Genomic DNA, 23,249 nt, shown 5'->3' with positions numbered 1-23,249 from the left:
TGAAGAATTGTGTATTTTTCAAACACCTGAAACAGGTTTTTCCTGGAATCTAGAGCCATAATCATTATGCATAATTCTAAGTAAAAAATGTCTTATTTTTCTACATATCTAAGCATACCTCTTGAGCTGTCTGTATTCCTGATTGGTGTTTATTTTTGAAAAACTAAATATGCTTCTCTGCTAAAATCTGGATAAAAGATTGAAAGGAATGTGAGTCTTATTCAGTACATTGCCAGCAGGCATGCCAGCTACTCTAACTTGATTCATACCCTGAAATTGCTTGTAGGTAGGTATGTGGTTGGGAGATTGGGAAACTACTGTATCTGGGAATGCTAAAGACAACTTCATAAAATTGCTAAGTGGCTAGTAGTATTACAGGGGTGAAAAAAGGATTAAATATTTTTACCACTCAAAAGTTTGGACACCTACTCATTCAAAGGTTTTTCTTCATTTTTACTATTTTCTACATTGTAGAATATTAGTGAATACATCAAAATTATGAAATAACACATGGAATCATGTAGTAACAAAAAGTGTTAAACAAATCTAGATATATTTTAGTTTCTTCAAAGCAATCACCCTTTGCCTTGACAGCTTTGCACACTCTTTGCATTCTCTCAACCAGCTTGACCTGGAATGCTTTTCCAACAGTCTTGAAGGAGTTCCCACATATGCTGAGCACTTGTTGGCTGCTTTTCCTTCACTCTGCGGTCCAACTCATCCCAAACCATCTCAATTGGGTTGAGGTCAGGTGATTGTGGAGGCCAGGTCATCTGATGCAGCACTCCATCACTCACCTTCTTGGTTAAATAGCCCTTACACAGCCTGGAGGTGTGTTGGGTCATTTGTCCTGTTGAAAAACAAATGATAGTGCCACTAAGCACAAACCAGACGGGATGGTGTATCCTTGCAGAATGCTGTGGTAGCCATGCTGCTTAAGTGTGCCTTGAATTCTATATAAATCACTTAGTGTCACCAGCAAAGCACCCCCACACCATCACCTCCTCCTCTATGCTTCACGGTGGGAACCACACATGCAGAGATTATCCGTTCACCTACTCTGCGTCTCACATGTACATGGCGGTTGGAACCCAATATCTCAAATTTAGACTCATCAGACCAAAGGACAGATTTTCACCGGTCTAATGTCTATTGTTTCTTGGCCCACTTGTTTCTTGGCCCAAGCAAGTCTCTTCTTATTATTGGTGTCCTTTAGTAGTGGTTTCTTTGCAGCAATTTGACCATGAAGGCCTGCTTCACACAGTCTCCCCTGAACAGTTGATGTTGAGATGTGTCTGTTACTTGAACTCTGTGAAGCATTTATTTAGGCTGCAATTTCTCAGGCTGGTAACTAATGAACTTATCCTCCGCAGCAGAGGTAACTCTGGGTCTTCCTTTCCTGTGGCGGTCCTCATGAGAGCAAGTTTCATCAAAGCGCTTAATGGTTTTTCACGACTGCACTTGAAGAAACTTTCAAAGTTCTTGAAATGTTCCGTATTGGTTGGCCTTCATCTCTTAAAGTAATGATGGACTATTGTTTCTCTTTGCTTATTTGAGCTGTTCTTGCCATAATATGGACTTGGTCTTTTACCAAATAGGGCTATCTTCTGTATACCACTCCTACCTTGTCACAACACAACTAATTGGCTGAAATGCATTAAGAAGGAAAGAAATTCCACAAATAATTTTTGAACAAGTCACACCTGTTAATTGAAATGCATTCCAGGTGAAGCTGGTTGAGAGAATGCTAAGCGTGTGCAAAGCTGTCATCAAGGCAAAGGGTGGCTACTTTGAAGAACCTCAAATATAAAATACATTTTGATTTGTTTAACACTTTTTTGGTTACTACATGATTCCATATGTGTTATTTCCTAGTTTTGATGTCTTCACTATTATTCTACAATGTCGAAAATTGTAAAAATAAAGAAAACCCCTTGAATGAATAGGTGTGTCCAAACTTTTGACTGGTACTGTATATATAGGACAAATCTGAAGGGGCATGTGCCCCCTATCGACTATCTTTATTTCTTCTTTACAGATAGTATGGTCCACTCAAAATAAATGTACACAAATTTTCACTAAAGGATTATTATAGAAATCTTTACAAAATCATATATTGTCAAATTAAGCTGTTCTTGTATCTAAAGTTATGTTTTTATACCATCTGTCACACGTGGTAACTTAGTGGCATAAAGAAGCATTTGTTTGAATCAGAGGAATATCCATAGATAGTATAGGCCTAATAACTCCCTGACCTATCCGCTTTCAGTCTGACATTGGATATACAAAGAGTGGTGATCAGAGTGGGAAAAGCTCATTTCGTTTTGTCTGGCCTATTTAATTGAGACCATGCATCCAAAATGACATCTGACAAAGCCTACTATAAGAACAAAAATGGACAGTCATATTTTCTCAGATTTAATACAATGGTTCACCACCAGAGAACAGCAAAGCATGCACATCTTGTTATTCATTGTCCAATGTCATATGATGTGTGCACAATGGGTGAAATGGATTTTAATGTTAGTAGATGAAAATAGAAATGTTACTGAACTCAGTTCTTAAAGTTCAGTTTAAATGTTTAATGACAAAATACAATTATTGTAGATTGCAAATAAAAATAGGACATACAATACACATACAAATACACAAAATCCCTCAATTTGTCATTCCTTACAAATTCAATAAATACACATATCATTTTAAGTTCCAAGTTCAAATACTTTTTACCTAACCAGTTTAACCCAGTTGGTACCAATTATGTGTTTAAATACCCAGATGACTGACAGGGTGCGCTGTTTTATAACCCCCACGCAGCCATTCAGGTACTCCTCCATTGTACTTTTTTAAAAAACTTTTGGGAAGCTATAAAAAATGCATTTATTAACATCTACATTTGTTTTTGCCAAGTATATTTTACTACTCGGGAGCCCGAGCACGTACGGGAGTTGCAGCGATGGGACAAGACTGTAACTACCAATTGGATATCACAAATTGGGGAGAAAAAGGGGTAAAAAGACCAAAAAATAATAATAAAAAAATATACAGTACCAGTCAAAAGTTTGGACACACCTACTCATTCCAGGGTTTTTCTTTATCTCTATTTTCTACATTGTAGCTCAAGTGCATCCTGTTTCCATTGATCATCATTGAGATGTTTCTACAACTTGATTGGAGTCCACTTGTGGTAAATTTAATTGATTGGACATGATTTGGAAAGGCACACACCTTTCTATATAAAGGTCCCACAGTTGACAGTGCATGGCAGAGCAAAAACCAAGCCATGAGGTCAAAGGAATTGTCCGTAGAGCTCCGAGACAGGTTTGTGTCAAGGCACAGATCTGAGGAAGGGTACCAAAAAATGTCTGCAGCATTGAAGGTCCACAAGAACACTGTGGCTTCCATCATTCTTAAATGATGGACAGACAAAAGCCACTCCTTAGTAAAAGGCACATGACAGCCCGCTTGGAGTTTGCCAAAAGGCACCTAAAGGCTCTCAGACCATGAGAAACAAGATTCTCTGGTCCGATGAAACCAAGATTAAACTCTTTGGCCTGAATGCCAAGTGTCACGTCTGGAGGAAACCTGGCTACGGTGAAGCATGGTGCTGGCAGCATCATGCCGTGGGGATGTTTTTCAGCGGAGGGGACTGGGAGACTAGTCAGGATCGAGGGAAAGATGAACGGAGAGATCCTTGATGAAAACCTGCTCCAGAGCGCTCAGGACCTCAGACTGGGGCGAAGGTTCACCTTTCAACAGGACAACGACCCTAAGCACACAGCCAAGACACGCAGGAGTGGCTTTGGGACGAATCTCTGAATGTCCTTAAAACTTCTTTGGGATAGGGGGCAGTATTTTCACGGCCGGATAAAAAACGTACCTGATTTAATCTGGTTACTACTACTGCCCAGAAACTAGAATATGCATATAATTAGTAGATTTGGATAGAAAACACTCTAAAGTTTCTAAAACTGTTTGAATGGTGTCTGTGAGTATAACAGAACTCATATGGCAGGCCAAAACCTGAGAAGATTCCATGCAGGAAGTGCCCTGTCTGACAATTTGTTGTCCTTCTGTTGCATCTCTATCGACATTACAGCATCTGTGCTGTAACGTGACACTTTCTAAGGCTTCCATTGGCTCTCTAAAGCCTCCAGAAAGTGGAATGGGGTGTCTGCTGTCTCTGGGCAAAGTACAGCAGCTCTGTTTGTGAGTGGTCAGCCTGGGGACAGTGAGACTGGAGATGCGTGTTCACGAGACTTCTCAATTTTTTTCTTTCAGCCTTTGAATGAATACAACGTTGCCCGGTTGGAATATTATCTCTATTTTACCAGAAAAATAGCATAAAAATTGATTTTAAACAGCGTTTGACATGCGTCTAAGTACGGTAATGGAATATTTTGAATTTTTTTTGTCACGAAATGCGCTCGTGCGTCACCCTTCGGATAGTGACCTGAACGCACGAACAAAACGGAGGTATTTGGATATAACTATGGATTATTTGGAACCAAAACAACATTTGTTGTTGAAGTAGAAGTCCTGGGAGTGCATTCTGACAAAGAACAGCAAAGGTAATCCAATTTTTCTAATAGTAATTCTGAGTTTAGTGAGCCCCAAACTTGGTGGGTGTCAAATTAGCTAGCCTGTGATGGCCGAGCTATGTACTCAGAATATCGGACACAGCGATTGCATAAATTAGTTCTGTATCTATAATTCTTAAAATAATTGTTATCTATTTTGTTAACGTTTATCTTGAGTAATTTAGTAAATTCACCGGAAGTTTTCGGTGGGTATGCTAGTTCTGAACATCACATGCGAATGTAAAAAGCTGGTTTTTGATATAAATATGAACTTGATTGAACAAAACATGCATGTATTGTATAACATAATGTCCTAGGAGTGTCATCTGATGAAGATCATCAAAGGTTAGTGCTGCATTTAGCTGTGGTTTGGGTTTATGTGACATATATGCTTGCTTGGAAAATGGCTGTGTGATTATTTGTGTCTATGTACTCTCCTAACATAATCTAATGTTTTGCTTTCGCTGTAAAGCCTTTCTGAAATCGGACAATGTGGTTAGATTAACGAGAGTCTTATCTTAAAATGGTGTTATATAGTTGATTGTTTGAGAAAATTGAATTGTGGTATTTTAGTTGGTTTTGTATTTCGCGCCGTGCGATGCCATTGGCTGTTGGCTAGGGGTTCTGCAGGCGGAACGGGGTTCCGCTAGCGGAACGTCTGTCCTCAACAGGTTAACTTCTTACGGATCAAATCCCTTTAGCGGGATCGATTTGACAACAGCCAGTGAAAGTGCAGGGCGCCAAATTCAAACAACAGAAATCTCATAATTACAATTCCTCAAACATACAAGTATTATACACCATTTTAAAGATAAGATTCTCGCTAATCCAACCACAGTGTCCGATTTCAAAAAGGCTGTACAGCGAAAGCACACCAAACGATTATGTTAGGTCAGCACCTAGTCACAAAAAAACATATAGCCATTTTCCAGCCAAAGAGAGGAGTCACAAAAAGCAGAAATAGAGATAAAATTAATCACTAACCTTTGATGATCTTCATCAGATGGCACTCATAGGACTTCATGTTACACAATACATGTATGTTTTGTTCGATAAAGTTCATATTTATATCCAAAAATCTCAGTTTACATTGGCGCGTTATGTTCAGTAATGTTTTGCCTCCAAAACCACCTGTGATTTTGCAGAGAGCCACATCAATTTACAGAAATACTTATCATAAACTTTGATAAAATATACAAGTGTTATGCACAGAATTAAAGATACACTTCTCCTTAATGCAACTGCTGTGTCAGATTTCAAAAAAGCTTCACGGCGAAAGCACACCTTGCAATAATCTGAGTACAGCGCTCAGACACCAAAACAAGCCATACAGATACCCGCCATGTTGTGGAGTCAACAGAAGTCAGAAATAGCGTTATAAATATACACTTACCTTTGATGATCTTCATCGGAATGCACTCCCAGGAATCCCAGTTCCACAATAAATGTTAGTTTTGTTCGATAAAGTTAATCTTTATGTCCAAATACCTCCATTTTGTTCTCGCGTTAGGTTCACTATTCCAAATACACAAGGTGCGTGCGCACTAAGTCCAGACGAAAAGTCCCAAAAGTTATACTACAGTTTGCAGACACATGTCAAACGATGTATAGAATCAATCTTTAAGATGTTTTTTTATCATAAATCTTCAATAAAATTCCAACCGACAATTCCTTTGTCTTTAGGAATGAAGAGGAACTCAGCTCGCCCCAAGGCCGCGCGCGTGACTGAGTTCATGCCTTTTTTCCAGACACCTGAATCCAACAGCTCTTATTCTCTCCCCATTCACAGTAGAAGCCTGAAACAACGTTCTAAAGACTGTTGGCATCTAGTGGAAGCCCTAGGAAGTGCAATATGACCCCATTTACACTGTATATTGGATAGGCAATCACTTGAAAAACTACAAGCCTCAGATTTCCCACTTCCTGGTTGGATTTTTCTCAGGTTTTTGCCTGCCATATGAGTTCTGTTATACTCACAGACATCATTCAAACAGTTTTAGAAACTTCAGAGTGTTTTCATTCCAAATCTACTAATTATATGCATATCCTAGCGTCTTGGCCTGAGTAGCAGGCAGTTTACTCTGGGCATGCTTTTCATCTGGACGTGAAAATACTGCCCCCTAGCCCAAAGCGGTTTTAATGAAAAGGACAGGAAGCCATGTTAGACTATTGAGACTTATCCCCTACCTGTCCTCCTAGGTAATGAGGAGGCCCTGACAAGTCTGGCTGAGCAACCAGTAGGCATGTCCAGAGTAGACGACAGAGGATGGATCCCACTACATGAGGCTGCAGTACAGGAGAAGAAAAGTATACTGGTGATCGTTTTCTCAGGTACTGGTATAGAGACATACAGTGTATCTCAAGGGACTTTCTTGGTAAAATCTAGATAATATAAGTAATATGCAGGTCCATGTGTCCAGCCTCCCCCAGGGTGCAGAGCAGTGCAGGACTCTGAAGGGAGAAATGCCTCTCTTCCGGGAGAAGGCTACATTCCTGCTACAGAACGGATGCTGTCCTGACCTCCAGAACGATGACGAGGAATCTCCGCTCGTGGCAGGTATACAAAACATATTTTAGATTTTCGTAGATTTAGATTTTTGTTAATTTAAGGAGCACAACTTTAACCTTTGGCCATTCTTCCTGCTCTGTCATCTATTTCTTACAGCTTTAGTAAATTACCAAAATGACAATGCCTCGCTCCTGCTTTGCTGCAATGCCAAGGTAGACCAAAAAGGACATCTGGAGTGGACTGGCCTCCATGAGGCCTCCCTCCTGGATCTGGACAATTATGTTTACCTGCTCCTGTAATCTGGAGCCGACCCAAACGCATGTGATGTCGACTCTCTGACCCCTGGCACTGGCTGCAGAGACAGGGCACCTGAAGGGGGTGCTGAGATGTATAGCCGCGGGCTACTTTATTCTAAAATGGATGAAATATTTTTTTCCCCTTATCAATTTATACACAATAGCCCATAAAGACAAAGCAAACCTGTTTTTTTAGAGATTATTGCAAATTTATATTTAAAAAAAGGTGATATCACATAAGTATTCAAACCCTTTACTCATTACTTTGTTACAGCACCTTTGGCAGCCAATACAGCCTGACGTCTTCTTGGGTATGATGCTACAAGCTTAGCACACTTGTATTTAGGGAGTTTCTCCCATTCTTCTCTGCAGATCCTCTCAAGCTCTGTCAGGTTGGATGGGTTCATCGCTGCACAGCTATTTTCAGGTCTCCATAGATGTTCAATTGGGTTCAAGCCCGGGCTCTGGCTGGGCCACTTAAATTTATATGTGAGAAGTGAAAGATATTTCCTGCTAAACTACAATATTGTTTTTACTTTCCTGAATGAGACAAGACAAGGAGAGGAGTTATGTTTAGACTATTGAGGCGGATCTGAAGATCAGGATAGCTATTCATCGCTCGGCCCTCCAGTATCCTGCACTGGAACAGCACAAAAGTCAATAGACTTGGCTGTAGCTTGTATGGCACTACTGTCCCTATCCCTCTATCTTATATCCACCTCTGACCCAAGTCCACACACAGGAAATAGGGGCCAGACAATCTATTAGACTGGAGAAGTCATCACATTCAAGGCCTGCAGGACCATTGTGGGAAATATGTATAAACACTGAATCACTTGGCCATTCCTCAGCTAATCCATGTGGAATGCACAGAATAAAGTAATAATAATAATACATGGGACTTATATGTCACTTTACAATTATAGAAATGAAAAACAAAACATCAGACTAAACAAAACATGAATAAAGATAGGGGTGGGCTCACTGTGACGTATCAGTGTTATGGGGAGGGTAGGGTTGGGATTTGGTTATGAACCCGGTTTAGGATACGAATCCGGTTTAGGGTAAGGGTAAGGGTTTAGCTTAGGTGCTGCTCAGTATGGTGAAGAGAGGAGTGTCATTGGTTGAGGCTTAAGAGTAGAGGTGTCAAAGAGGAGGGGCTTTAGGAGGGCATGAAAGATGGTGATGGACTCCGAGTCACGGATGGCTGGGGGGAGTTCCAGAGCCTAGGAGCATCCCTGGAGAAGGCCCTGTCCCCAAAGCTCTGGAGCTTCGACCTGGGGGTGGCAAGGTGGCCTGCTGTAGTGGAATGGACTGCGCGTGTGGGTTGGTGGGGGAGAAGAAGGCCTGAGAGGTAAGGGGTGGCAAGGTAGCAGCAGGGTAGCCTAGTGGTTAGAGGGTTGGACTAGTAACCGAAAGGTTGCAAGATCAAATCCCTGAGCTGACAAGGTATAAATCTGTTGTTCTGCCCCTGAACAAGGCAATTAACCCACTGTTCCTAGGCTGTCATTGAAAATAAGAATTTGTTCTTAACTGACTTGCCTAGTTAAATAAAAAGGTGGTGAAGGGCTTTGTAGGTCAGAAGGAGGATCTTGTAATCAATGTGTTGTGAGACAGGGAGCCAGTGGAGGACAGGAGTGATGTGCTGCCAGGTCTTAATATGGGTCAGGAGTCAGCTAAAGAGTTTTGAACCATTTGGAGCTAATCGAGGGAGCTTGAGTTGATGGTAGAGAGTAGGGAGTTGCCGTAGTCAAGATGGGAGGAGATGAATGAGATGAATGTATGAGGGTTTCAGAAGCAGGATGGGAGTGGGAGGACCTGACTTTGGCAATGTTGCTGAGGTGGAAGAATGAGGCTTTGACAGTCTGTCTTATGTGGTAGTCAAATGAGAGGGTGGAGTCACAGGCAAAGCGCCAATACAGGGCTAAGATTGAATCGTACTACACCGGCTCCGACGCTCGTCTTATGTGGCAGAGCTTGCAAACTATTACAGACTACAAAGGGAAGCACAGCCGCGAGCTGCCCAGTGACACGAGCCTACCAGATGAGCTAAATCACCTCTATGCTCGCTTCGAGGAAAGCAACACTGAGTCATGCATGAGAGCATCAGATGTTCCGGACGACTGTGTGATCACGCTCTCCTAGACCCACTCCAATTTGCATACCACCTGAACAGATCCACAGATGATGCAATCTCTATTGCACTCCACACTGCCCTTTCCCACCTGGACATAAGGAACACCAACGTGAGAATGCTATTCATTGACTACAGCTCAGCGTTCAACATCATAGCTCATCACTAAGCTAAGGATCCTGGGACTAAACACCTCCCTCTGCAACTGGATCCTGGACTTCCTGACGGGTCGCCCCCAGGTGGTGAGGGTAGGTAACAACACATCCGCCACGCTGATCCTCAACGCTGGAGCCCCTCCTGTACTCCCTGTTCACTCACGACTGCGTGGCCAGGCACGACTCCAACACCATCATTAAGTTTGCAGATGGCACAACAGCGGTAGGCCTGATCACCGACAACGACGAGACAGCCAATATGGAGGAGGTCAGAGACCTGGCCGGGTGGTGCCAGAATAACAACCTATCCCTCAACGTAATCAAGACAAAGGAGATGATTGTGGACTACAGGAAAAGGAAGACCAAGCACGCCCCCATTCTCATCGACGGGGCTGTAGTGGAGCAGGTTGAGAGCTTCAAGTTCCTTGGTGTCCACATCACCAACAAACTAGAATGGTCCAAACACACCAAGACAGTAGTGAAGAGGGCACGAGAAAGCCTATTCCCCCTCAGGAAACTAAAAAGATTTGGCATGGGTCCTCAGATCCTCAAAAGGTTCTACAGCTGCAACATGGAGAGCATCCTGACTGGTTGCATCACTGCCTGGTATGGCAACTGCAACGACCTCCGACCGCAAGGCACTACAGAGGGTACTGCGTACAGCCCAGTACATCACTGGGGCTAAGCTGCCTGCCATCCAGGACCTCTACACCAGAGGAAGGCTCTAAAAATTGTCAAAGACCCCAGCCACCCTAGTCATAGACTGTTCTCTCTACTACCGCACGGCAAGCGGTACTGGAGCGCCAAGTCTAGGACCAAGAGGCTTCTCAACAACTTTTACCCCCAAGCCATAAGACTCCTGAAGAGGTAATCAAATGGCTACTCGGACTATTTGCATTGTCCCGTCTCCCCAACCCCTCTTTTTGCTGCTACTCTCTGTTTATCATATATGCATAGTCACTTTAACTATACATTCATGTACATACTACCTCAATTAGCCCGACTAACCGGTGCCCCCGCACATTGGCTACCCGGACTATCTGCATTGTGTCCCGCCACCCACCACCCGCCAACCCCTCTTTTACGCTACTGCTACTCTCTGTTTATCATATATGCATAGTCACTTTAACCATACCTACATGTACATGCTACCTCAATTATAGCCTCGCTACTGTTATTTTTCACTGTCTTTTTACTGTTGTTTTTATTTCTTTACTTATCTATTGTTCACCTAATACATATTCTTTACTTAAAAATTGCACTGTTGGTTAGTACAGGTAAGTAAGCATTTTACTACACCTGTTGCATTCAGCGTACGTGACAAATAAACTTTGATTTTATTTGATTGAATGATGCCAAGGTTGCGTGCATGGAGGGAGGGAGGGAGAGACAGTGGCTTCGTAAATGGTGAGGGTGGATTTGGTGCCTGTTGAGCTTAAGGAAGTTTTGTTGCATCCATCATTTTAATGCAGAAAAGCAGGATTCAATGTGGGTCAGAGGTGGGTTGAGGAGGAATTTAGAGGTAGATTGGCATAGCAGTGGAAGTCAAGGTTGAAGTGACAGAGGATTTGACCAAGAGGGAGGATGTAGATAATGAAGAGTAAGGGACCCATGTGGTGGCTAATTTCTGCATTACCAAATGAGGAGAGTTACAAACACACCAGTCCGAGTTAACTACATCTTTAATAATTAAGATACTTTTGCAAAAGCACTTGACCTTCAATGATGCCATTGAAAAAGGGAGGTCCCAACACAATTGCTACTGAGATATTTTATAGCAAGATCCACCCCCTTTTGACATGACAAACCACAGATATTTAGGAATGGTTCACAAAGAAAGACTGTTTACTTTAGAGAGGAGTATCTACAGCCAGATAGCATTCGCTATAAATTATCGTTCAGTTTGGTCCCTAATGACGAAATTCTAATCTCGTCCCTGGTACATCATAGAACAAAAACCCAATTTCATCCAATGGCATATATCAATTGTCAACTCTAGATACTCCCATCTCAAGCAAACCCCCTCTTGACTCCACTCCTGGACAAGCTCACTGAGGGGAGTGACCCTCTAGGCCATATACTATCACAGGATAAGTGCGAGATCTAAGAGAGGACATACAATGGTCCCAGACACTGCCATAAACCTCCCCACAATAAAGAAAAGGAGGGAGTGACTTGCTCACAGACATTGTGGAGACAAGTCATTGGTTCCCCATTAATCACACCATCCCTTCACATGGTTTAAGAATAGGTAAAGAGACATTCACATATGAAGACAATATTTAATTCTGCCCTCCTCTCTTGCTGATATTCTGCATAGCAACAGATACATGTAAAAGACAAGTCTGACCTCTCCCCTCTCTGGGCCCCAAGTGACTGAGCCCCAGCTAAACGTGCAACTGAAACATACCAGAGTCCAAAGGACACCTTCTAATGACAAGTATCTCACATAAGCATATTATACTAATAAAACATCTTAATTATCTATGTTACCCAACTAATTCTGATTTGTCCACCACACCCAGTACAGAGCCCTGGGGGACACACTGCATAACTGCAGCAGAGTCTGAGATGTGGCCATTGAGGGAGATGTAATGGGTATGGTTTGTGAGGTATGATTGTAGCCAGGAGAGTGCAGTTCCCTCAACACCCAAGCCCTCCAGACTGGTGAGGAGGACCTGATGGCTCATTGTGTCAAAAGCGGCACTCAGGTCAAGGAGAATCAGGATGTTGAGGGTACCAGCATCAGCAGAGGTGAGGAGGTCATTGATAACTTTGAGAAGTGCAGTTTCAGTACCGTGGAGGGGACGGAAGTTGATTAGCAAGTGGGTTTGTAATTGAGAGGCAACAGTATGTTCCAGAGTCTTGGCAAGGAAGGGGAGGTTGGAAATGGGGCGGAAGTTATTGAGGATGGGGGTGTCCAGTCCTGGCTTTTTTGAGATGGGGTGAATTGTTTTGTAGTTGGAGGGGACAGTTCCGTGGGCAAGGGAGAGGTTTGACGATGTTTGTGATATATGGAAAGAGAGCAGGCAGGCAGACTTTGATGAGAACAGTGGAGAGAGGATCCAGGGAGCAAGTTGTAGTCTTGGATGACATGATGAGTTTTGAGATGTAGGGAGAGTCAATGGGGGAAAATTCGGAGAGCCAAGTTTCTGATGTGATGGTTGGGAGGTTGAAAGGGGGATGGGCAGCTGAGGGAGATTGATCAGTCAGTGATGAGTTTATTTTTGTGACCTTGTCCTGAAGGAAGGAGTTGCAGAGTTCAGTGGAGGGAGTAGAGAAGGTGTCATCACGGGGCTGAAATAGTTTGCTGACTGTGGAGAACAGAGTCTGGGAGTTCTAATTGGTGATGTTGATGATGTTGGAGAAGTAGGTGGACCTTGCAGCACTGAGGGCATCTCTGTAGATAATTGGAGTTCATAGGCCTCTTGTGGTCAGACAGTGGGGACAGGAAGGATGAGGCCAACAGAACAGACAAATTCTAGTATGTGTCCCTTGATGTGAGTGGGAAAATTGACATGTTGGGTAATATTGAAAACAGTCCAGAACAGCAATGAAATCAGAGGCAAGTTTTGAGTTTGATGAGTCCACATAAATATTCATATTCATATATTCATATCTCCAAGCAACAGTAAGCGGGGAGAGAGTGGGACCGAAATGATGAGTAGTTCAGATAGGAATGATTCATTAGCTTTAGGAGGATGGTACATAAGGATAGTGGTCATGGAGCAAGATCATTTGTAAGCAATGTATTCAAATGAGGAGACAGTAGGGAAAGACAGTTCAGTTATTTTGATTTTGGAGTATACCGATGTCGATAGAGCGGGGGTGACACAGGTAGCCATAACCAGCGGGAGTAGCTTACTTAAGAGAGAATAAATCACCAGGTTGTTGCCAAGTTTCAGTTAGGAGAAGTAAGTCTAGCTTGTTGTCAGATATTAGTTAATGGAGCAAGGGGGCTTTGTTGCTCATTGACCAAGTGTTGAGGAGAGCAAAGTTAGTATTGTGAGACAGAGGTGAGTTTATTGATAGTGGTAGGCTGATAGCAGTCATGGTTTTCAGTACGAGATGATGGATTGGGAGCAGGGTGGAGTGAGACCAAAGAGAGTTAATGTTGATACCAGTAGTATAGTTGAAAGACCAGTTGCAACGTGAGCCACGATGCAGGTAGCGGCGTCTATGTAGGATGTATGATGAGCGGGCAAGGATAAGTACATCAGAGGAGAGCCGATAGTTATATTTCAGGTGGCGAAGATCAAGGGGGAATAGAATTTGGTCTTGAAAAAACAGGGAGGGGGAAACCATAGTAACCAGAGCACAGCACTAACAGGAGGCACAGAGAGGAGCCAGTGAGCAGGTGCATGACAGTGATTTAGATCCAAGAAAACATCAGATAAATCCACACAGAAACCACCACAGTAGGCAAAGCAGCAAGCAACTAACCTACTTTATCCAGCTAGCACTAGAACCCACAGTCAAAACACATCTGAAACACAACCTTTGCCAGCAGAGCAAAAGCAAAGAGAGAACGGAAACGTCCTCAATGAGATTGACGCCTGGAGCCCACGCGAAGGCAAAAGAGTGGAGGCTGGGTTACCATAGCAAAAGCCAGGGAGAGAAGCGCTTCAGGGGAGAGGCTGTAGAGCTAGCCGGCGAATAAGCAGGGAGGAGGTGGAAGGTACATCGGGCCACAGGAAAGCCAAAGAGGGTAATCCGACAGGTATTCCAAAGGGAGGTATATGGCGAGGGAAATCCAAAATAGATCAATTCCCAAAGCAATAATCCATAGGTGGGTCAGAGAACCATGATTACAGCAATCAGAGGAAGACTGCAAGCTGGCATGTGGTCACAGCAGCGCAGTACAGACTCAGAGGTAGGCTGACTAGAAAGCTAGCTTGCACTAATAGTCAAGGTTGTAAGAGTCACAAAACTCCAGTAGGCCTAAAAGTGGACAAAAACAACAGACCGGAAAATAGACAAAACAAACGCTTAATGAAAAACAGACAAGTAAACACTGTAACTAAACAGGTACCAGGGAGAAGCGGCAGTCAAGCACGACAGTAGCAGATACTCCCGCCCAGAAATGACCTCACAGTGACACAGAAAGTAGCCGGTATTATACCATTTGGAAGGTCTTACTTGGGGAATGAGCCATTGTGCTTGTTGCATTTCAGAAGGCTCTATTCAGTCATGTGCTATGTGGCCTCGTCTTCATCCTAGTTCTTCTGATTGGTCAAACTCATATCATGCCTCTGTCTCGGTGTTCACCTGTCCCTCCAGGTAGGGTTAACAAACCAGAGGGGTATAATACAAAGCAGCTTCAATTAGTTAGCCAGCTAACTTGGATAAATGTTCAGAAATAACCTTTTATTTGTTTTGAAAGATATGTGTTTTTGATTGAGTCATTTCAAGCTTATCTAAGTTTAGATTCTTAACTAGAAAGTCAATAGTTATTTCTGGATGCTCATCAAACTTAGCTGGCTAACTCATTGATTCTGCTTTGTAGTATACCCCTGTGGAAAGTACTAACTTGAGCTGGGGGAGATTATGTTTAACAACCTTCCTTCTCTGTTCATCTACTTGTATTTGACCGGGGCCACCGATTTAGGTAACACTTTACAATAACGTTCCATTTGTAAAGGGTTTATGAAGGGTTTGTAATTACAATTACAACGGTTATTTAATCAATTGTCAATGCATTATAAACCATTAAAAAATGGGTTATAACAAATTTCTCAAATTACTGTGATAGCCAGTCAGTGCTTGCCACATAGTGAGCCACTATTTACCTCCAGCTAATAACCATTTATAAATGCATAATGTGCGCATAATATGGAACCCTTATGTATCATCATGGAACCTTACTTTCAATTGTTATTTTCTCACTTTTGTGTGTGGTGCATTGTTGCTCTGTCCCAGGAACAGAAATGGTTGGTTTTCAGACCAATGGTCAACTCCCATGATGTGTCTTGCCCCATGTTTGAAACCCTGATGATGCATTGGTACACTTACTTATTACAGAAATGAACGCTCAAGGTTTCAATACATATTATTGGTGTGATTCATAGGTTTCTGAAAAATTCATCCGACTGTGAGATCTGTCCATCTGTGAAACGTGCTTAAAATAAAGACGACCTGGAACGTGCCCAGAATGTTGAATTGACACTTACATCATGTGACAGTGCATCGTAAATAATCAGGATGAACGTGGCTATGAGAAGTGTTCAAAGTCCAGACAAGAGATTGCGTGACAAAAACGTTATTCAAAGGATACAGGGTAGAGAGGGTGAATTCGCTATGCGATTTGTTTCACCTTTGAATACAGAAGTTCTGCTGGATTTAGCACCGCTGCTCAGCTAGCACCTCTGTCCTACCTATAGTAGCTGGCTAGGAAACGTTAGCTAGCTAGCATTAGGTCAATTTTAAAACGTATTTTTCAATATAGACGTTCTGCTAGACGTTTTAACACGAGATACTCCTTGGCATGATATAGCTACATAGATCACATTTGCTAGCTAGTTAGCTAACATCGACATGATATTCCATGCAATTTGTTTAGTGTTTTTTTGGATTAGCATGGTAGCTAGCTAGCTATCTAACCTTTGAACTCATGTTCAGTCTCTAGCTAGGTAGCTGGTAAATTAGCTAGCTATCATCCTTTGTCAGCACACTAAAATTAGTGGTTCTAATTTTAAGACGAACTTACTAGTTTATTATAAAAATTGTGATAACTAGCTAACCCCTTTCATCTGTGGTAGCTAGCTATTAGTGCTAGCAGTGGATAACATAACTAGCTAAACCTAAATGGTAGACATGGTGAGAGTAGAGTACTGTAGCTATTGTCTATGCTAAATTGTCATAAATTCCTCTTCTCTCCCACACATTCCCATAAGGTCGGACTCAAGAATGGGGAAATGCTTAACAAGAAAGAAACGGATGAAGACAGAACAGAAGGTGTTTGAATGTTAAATGACGAGACAGAGGCATTGATGCGAGTAACCAGTCTTGTTCCGTATATTGCAATACATCCGGGTATTTCAAGCACACCGGTAAAAACACTGGAGTTGCAGTAATTAACATTTACCAACTGATGGCATCACTGTGCCATCTTACACCCATAACAGAAGGGGCCATGGGGCGCTGTGTTGTATTTTAGATAGTTAAATCTGTTATCAATTTCTATTGTGACTTGTAATGTTAAAAAAAGGTAGAGAAAAAATAACTAGGCTCACATTGATAGGCTACACAGATTTGAGTCACTGCAATTAAATTGTTTTCCCAATGTATCCTTCAATTCAATAGTTTTCACTATGTATTGCATGTTTGAGGAGATTATATACTATTAAACATGTTTGTAACTTAATATTAATAAATGGCCAGAAGGTTTCCACTTTTAAGCTATATTTTTTAAAGTTATAAATGTTGGTAGGCTTAACTCATTAATAAATGGTCAGTAGGTTTTGACTTTCTTTAAAGGTTATAGATCTGTCGTTGAAAGCAAGTGGTTGATATGTTCTATCTGCGCAATTTATTTTTATTGAACCTTTATTTAACTAGGCAAGTCAGTTAACAACAAATTATTATTTACAATAACGACCTAGGAACAGTGGGTTAACTGCCTTGTTCAGGGGCAGAACGACAGATTTTTACCTTGTCAGTTCGGTGATTCGACCTGCAACCTTTCGGTTACTAGCCCAACACTAACCACTAGGCTACCCTGCCGCCCATACTTCAATGCTTCCCATTCTTAAGTTTCGTTTTTACAGTATTGCGTTTGGTTTTGTACACCAGCTTCAAACAGTTGGAAATACAATATTTTTGGTTATGGGAAGCATATTTCACAGTGATTTAGATGGTACAATGATTCTCTAAACAATGACTGCTTGTTTTGCCACAACTGAAATTAGGCAAACTATTAGAATTTTTGCAACCAGGTAATGGCAATGATTTCTGTATATTGCACCTTTGAAGGTTTCATTTTAGCAGTTATAAATGTTGATAACTCAGTTATGTTTATAGGTCTGTCACTTTAAAATAAAATATACTTTTAGCAGTTATACATGTGGGGAAATAATTTCGAGATGATTTGAGAGTTCTCTCAGAGATTAGACATTGGGTACTCATCACTACATACATGAGAGAAGATTCAACACTTTGTTAAACATGTTTAGTCAAGGAATGAAGATCAAAACATTCAATGTGAGAGGATATCTCCACTGTTTCCCCAACCAAATGTATTAGGGTTACCATTTTACACCGTGTTCACCACACTTAGGCTATCACAGAGAAGTGGTAAGTATGTGTTGATATAATCTGGTAAGCGGTAATGATGATGATTGAATAATGTCCTGAATGTAAATTTGGCCTGGGCATCAGGGCAAAGGTTGGTCAAGACACATGAAAACCAACCTCTTCAGTTCCTGGGACATAAAAATGAAGGAAAAAAAGGTGAGAAAATAACTATTGTTCCACTGTACAACTATAGAAAATAAGGTTGCATGAGGATGCATAAGGGTTCATATTATAAGCATTTGTAAGTGCATTTATAAATGGTTAATAAGTGGAGGTAAATATTGGCTGACTATTTGGCAAACATTGACCAGTGACGGCACTCTTGACCAATGCGACCGTTAATGTAATTATAACCCTTTTACAAATGGAACCTTATTGTAAAGTGTTACCCAGATGGGTTAACATCCAGGAACCATACACATTTTGACATTGCATTTTAGTCATTTAGCAGATGTTCTTATTGAGAGCGACTTAGTGCATTCATCTTAAAGTTGCTAAGAGAGACAACTGCATATATCACAGTCATTCTGACATACACGTGATCCACCATCAGCTTCAAATACCAAAAGGGCCTCAGAAGACATTCAATGGACAACAGTAAAACTGGAGAGCAGTGCAGTTATGTTGCAGTGATTTATGTGAGTGTGTATGGACTCATCACATACACAAAAAACTGGAGAATGCATTGAAAATATATAGCTGTACAGTATATTCACATGCTCAATGGTTGTGTTCTGCATGAAATAGCTGCTCCAGGTCTCTGCATTGGTGTTAGGCAGTTACCTGGGACTTAGAATATTACAGTAGATAGATGCATCATTAAGACTAAACAAGGCATGGGTTTGGTATATTATGTGTTGCTTTGTGTTGGGTATTGGACATTGAAAACTACATCAGCTGTGAAGCGTGGATAACATTTTCAGGATAAAAAAAGCGGAAATTCAACAGTTATCAAGCCTCTTACTGTAAGTTTAGCATGCAATGGCCATTCAAAGTTCAATAGTTAAAGGTATAATGGATGACAGCATTGCAGATTAACTCATGGCAACATTCTATCTTCAAGACCTACTGGAGGATTGTTTCTTATCAAAACTCAGATTTGTTTAATGTTTACCTTCACTCAACAGGCTGTGTTTCTCACTATCTTGAGTGGGTGACACTTTCTCATTATGTTCCGCAGTTTGAATACTTGTTTACGTGCTGCTGTGCGTTTTGTTGGCGATCTTACTTTGCTACCTGACTACCTCACGGTTTTTACTTTTTCATTACCATATATTTTTAGTTTTTCCCTCACTCAACTTTTTTCATTCAACTTTTTTTCATCCCGGAGGTTTTATCTGGACATGGTTCGTCAGGACTTCAAACAGCCGAAGCTAAGTAACATTAACATGAAACTGCGAATTGCCGTCGTTGAACATTTTAATATACAGGAGAACGATCGCCTTACGGCAAGGATAGCTGTGCTGCAAGCCCAGCTTCAGACGCAATCGTTAGGCAAGGGTAATTTCAGTGTAGGAAAGGATGAAACAGCGTCTGTGCCACCAGTAAGTACAGATAGTAACGTTAGTATAAACCCCCTCGCACGGTCCCCGCAGCCGGACAACTTTCTCATGGCTTCTGGAGGGAAACGCTGTAGGAATGCTCAACCGGTGTCGCTTATTCAGCCGACAGAAACTTTCAACCGGTTCTCCCCATTAAGCGAGTCGGAGTCGGAGGCCGAGACTTCTCTGGTCTCTACTCCTCCCGTTGTGGGGTCTGAGACACCAAAGGCTCCCACCATTAGCTCTGACAAATTGAAAACCCTAGTCATTGGCGACTCCATTACCCGCAGTATTAGACTTAAAACGAATCATCCAGCGATCATACACTGTTTACCAGGGGGCAGGGCTACCGACGTTAAGGCTAATCTGAAGACGGTGCTGGCTAAAGCTAAAACTGGCGAGTGTAGAGAGTATAGAGATATTGTTATCCACGTCGGCACCAACGATGTTAGGATGAAACAGTCAGAGGTCACCAAGCGCAACATAGCTTCAGCGTGTAAATCAGCTAGAAAGATGTGTCGGCATCGAGTAATTGTCTCTGGCCCCCTCCCAGTTAGGGGGAGTGATGAGCTCTACAGCAGAGTCTCACAACTCAATCGCTGGTTGAAAACTGTTTTCTGCCCCTCCCAAAAGATAGAATTTGTAGATAATTGGTCCTTTTTCTGGGACTCACCCACAAACAGGACCAAGCCTGGCCTGTTGAGGAGTGACGGACTCCATCCTAGCTGGAGGGGTGCTCTCATCTTATCTACGAACATAGACAGGGCTCTAACTCCTCTAGCTCCACAATGAAATAGGGTGCAGGCCAGGCAGCAGGCTGTTAGCCAGCCTGCTAGTTTAGTGGAGTCTGCCACTAGCACAGTCAGTGTAGTCAGCTCAGCTTTCCCCATTGAGACCGTGTCTGTGCCTCAATCTAGGTTGGGCAAAATTAAAGATGGCGGTGTTCGCTTTAGCAATCTCACTAGTATAAAGACCTCCTCCATTCCTGCCATTATTGAAAGAGATTGTGATACCTCACATCTCAAAATTGGGTTACTTAATGTTAGATCCCTCACTTCCAAGGCAGTTATAGTCAATGAACTAATCACTGATCATAATCTTGATGTGATTGGCCTGACTGAAACATGGCTTAAGCCTGATGAATTTACTGTGTTAAATGAGGCCTCACCCCCTGGTTACACTAGTGACCATACCCCCCGTGCATCCGGCAAAGGCGGAGGTGTTGCTAACATCTACGATAGCAAATTTCAATTTACAAAAAAAAAAACAATGACGTTTTCGTCTTTTGAGCTTCTAGTCATGAAATCTATGCAGCCTACTCAATCACTTTTTATAGCTACTGTTTACAGGCCTCCTGGGCCATATGCAGTGTTCCTCACTGAGTTCCCTGAATTCCTATCGGATCTTGTAGTCATAGCAGATAATATTCACATTTTTGGTGACTTTAACATTCACATGGAAAAGTCCACAGACCCACTCCAAAAGGCTTTCGGAGCCATCATCGACTCAGTGGGTTTTGTCCAACACGTCTCTGGACCTACTCACTGCCACAGTCACACTCTGGACCTAGTTTTGTCCCATGGAATAAATGTTGTGGATCTTAATGTTTTTCCTCATAATCCTGGATTATCGGACCACCATTTTATTGCGTTTGCAATTGCAACAAATAATCTGCTCAGACCCCAACCAAGGAGCATTAAAAGTCGTGCTATAAATTCTCAGACAACCCAAAGATTCCTTGATGCCCTTCCAGACTCCCTCTGCCTATCCAAGGACGTCAGAGGACAAAAATTTGTTAACCACCTAACCGAGGAATTCAATTTAACCTTGCGCAATACCCTAGATGCAGTTGCACCCCTAAAAACTAAAAACATCTGTCATAAGAAACTAGCTCCCTGGTATACAGAAAATACACGAGCTCTGAAGCAAGCTTCCAGAAAATTGGAACGGAAATGGCGCCACACCAAACTGGAAGTCTTCCGACTAGCTTGGAAAGACAGTACCGTGCAGTATCGAAGAGCCCTCACTGCTGCTCGATCATCCTATTTTTCCAACTTAATTGAGGAAAATAAGAACAATCCGAAATTTCTTTTTGATACTGTCGCAAAGCTAACTAAAAAGCAGCATTCGCAAATGGAGGATGGCTTTCACTTCAGCAGTAATAAATTTATGAACTTCTTTGAGGAAAAGATCATGATCATTAGAAAGCAAATTACGGACTCCTCTTTAAATCTGCGTATTCCTCCAAAGCTCCATTGTCCTGAGTCTGCACAACTCTGCCAGGACCTAGGATCAAGGGAGATACTAAAGTGTTTTAGTACTATATCTCTTGACACAATGATGAAAATAATCATGGCCTCTAAACCCTCAAGCTGCATACTGGACCCTTTTCCAACTAAATTACTGAAAGAGCTGCTTCCTGTGCTCGGCCCTCCTATGTTGAACATAATAAACGGCTCTCTATCCACCGGATGTGTACCAAGCTCACTAAAAGTGGCAGTAATAAAGCCTCTCTTGAAAAAGCCGAATCTTGACCCAGAAATTATAAAAAACTATCGGCCTATATCGAATCTTCCTTTCCTCTCAAAAATTTTAGAAAAAGCTGTTGCGCAGCAACTCACTGCCTTCCTGAAGACAAACAATGTATACGAAACGCTTCAGTCTGGTTTTAGACCCCATCATAGCACTGAGACTGCACTTGTGAAGGTGGTAAATGACCTTTTAATGACGTCAGACCGAGGCTCTGCATCTGTCCTCGTGCTCCTAGATCTTAGTGCTGCTTTTGATACCATCGACCACCACATTCTTTTGGAGAGATTGGAAACCCAAATTGGTCTACATGGACAAGTTCTGGCCTGGTTTAGATCTTATCTGTCGGAAAGATATCAGTTTGTCTCTGTGAATGGTTTGTTCTCTGACAAATCAATTGTAAATTTCGGTGTTCCTCAAGGTTCCGTTTTAGGACCACTATTGTTTTCACTATATATTTTACCTCTTGGGGATGTCATTCGAAAACATAATGTTAAATTTCACTGCTATGCGGACGACACACAGCTGTACATTTCAATGAAACATGGTGAAGCCCCAAAACTGCCCTCGCTAGAAGCCTGTGTTTCAGACATAAAGAAGTGGATGGCTGCAAACTTTCTACTTTTAAACTCGGACAAAACAGAGATGCTTGTTCTAGGTCCCAAGAAACAAAGAGATCTTCTGTTGAATCTGACAATTAATCTGGATGGTTGTACAGTCGTCTCAAATAAAACTGTGAAGGACCTCGGCGTTACTCTGGACCCTGATCTCTCTCTTGAAGAACATATCAAGACTGTTTCAAGGACAGCTTTTTTCCATCTACATAACATTGCAAAAATTAGAAACTTTCTGTCCAAAAATGATGCAGAAAAATGAATCCATGCTTTTGTTACTTCTAGGCTGGACTACTGCAATGCTCTACTTTCCGGCTACCCGGATAAAGCACTAAACAAACTTCAGTTAGTGCTAAATACGGCTGCTAGAATCCTGACTAGAACCCAAAAATGTGATCATATTACTCCAGTGCTAGCCTCCCTACACTGGCTTCCTGTTAAGGCAAGGGCTGATTTCAAGGTTTTACTGCTAACCTACAAAGCATTACATGGGCTTGCTCCTACCTATCTTTCCGATTTGGTCCTGCCGTACATACCTACACGTACGCTACGGTCAAAAGACGCAGGCCTCCTAATTGTCCCTAGAATTTCTAAGCAAA

General features: G+C 42.0%; 1 long non-coding RNA gene across 2 annotated transcripts; it reads left to right on the top strand.

Annotated features, from left to right (window-relative positions):
* The first annotated feature begins 6,717 nt into the window (after positions 1-6,717).
* On the top strand, positions 6,718-17,061 carry LOC115166307 (uncharacterized). Of its 2 annotated transcripts, XR_003870298.1 has the most exons (3): positions 6,718-6,911; positions 7,001-7,137; positions 16,568-17,061. It is a non-coding gene; the product is annotated as an uncharacterized LOC115166307 (long non-coding RNA). The 2 variants fall into 2 exon arrangements; XR_003870299.1 differs by lacking the exons at positions 6,718-6,911; positions 7,001-7,137 and adding an exon at positions 15,813-15,960.
* Positions 17,062-23,249: the final 6,188 nt, after the last annotated feature.

This window comes from Salmo trutta, chromosome 28, assembly GCF_901001165.1.
Source record: "Salmo trutta chromosome 28, fSalTru1.1, whole genome shotgun sequence".
NCBI lineage: Eukaryota > Metazoa > Chordata > Actinopteri > Salmoniformes > Salmonidae > Salmo > Salmo trutta.
The sequence above is the reverse complement of the archived record's forward strand: the minus strand, read 5'-3'. Positions and strand labels throughout refer to the sequence as shown.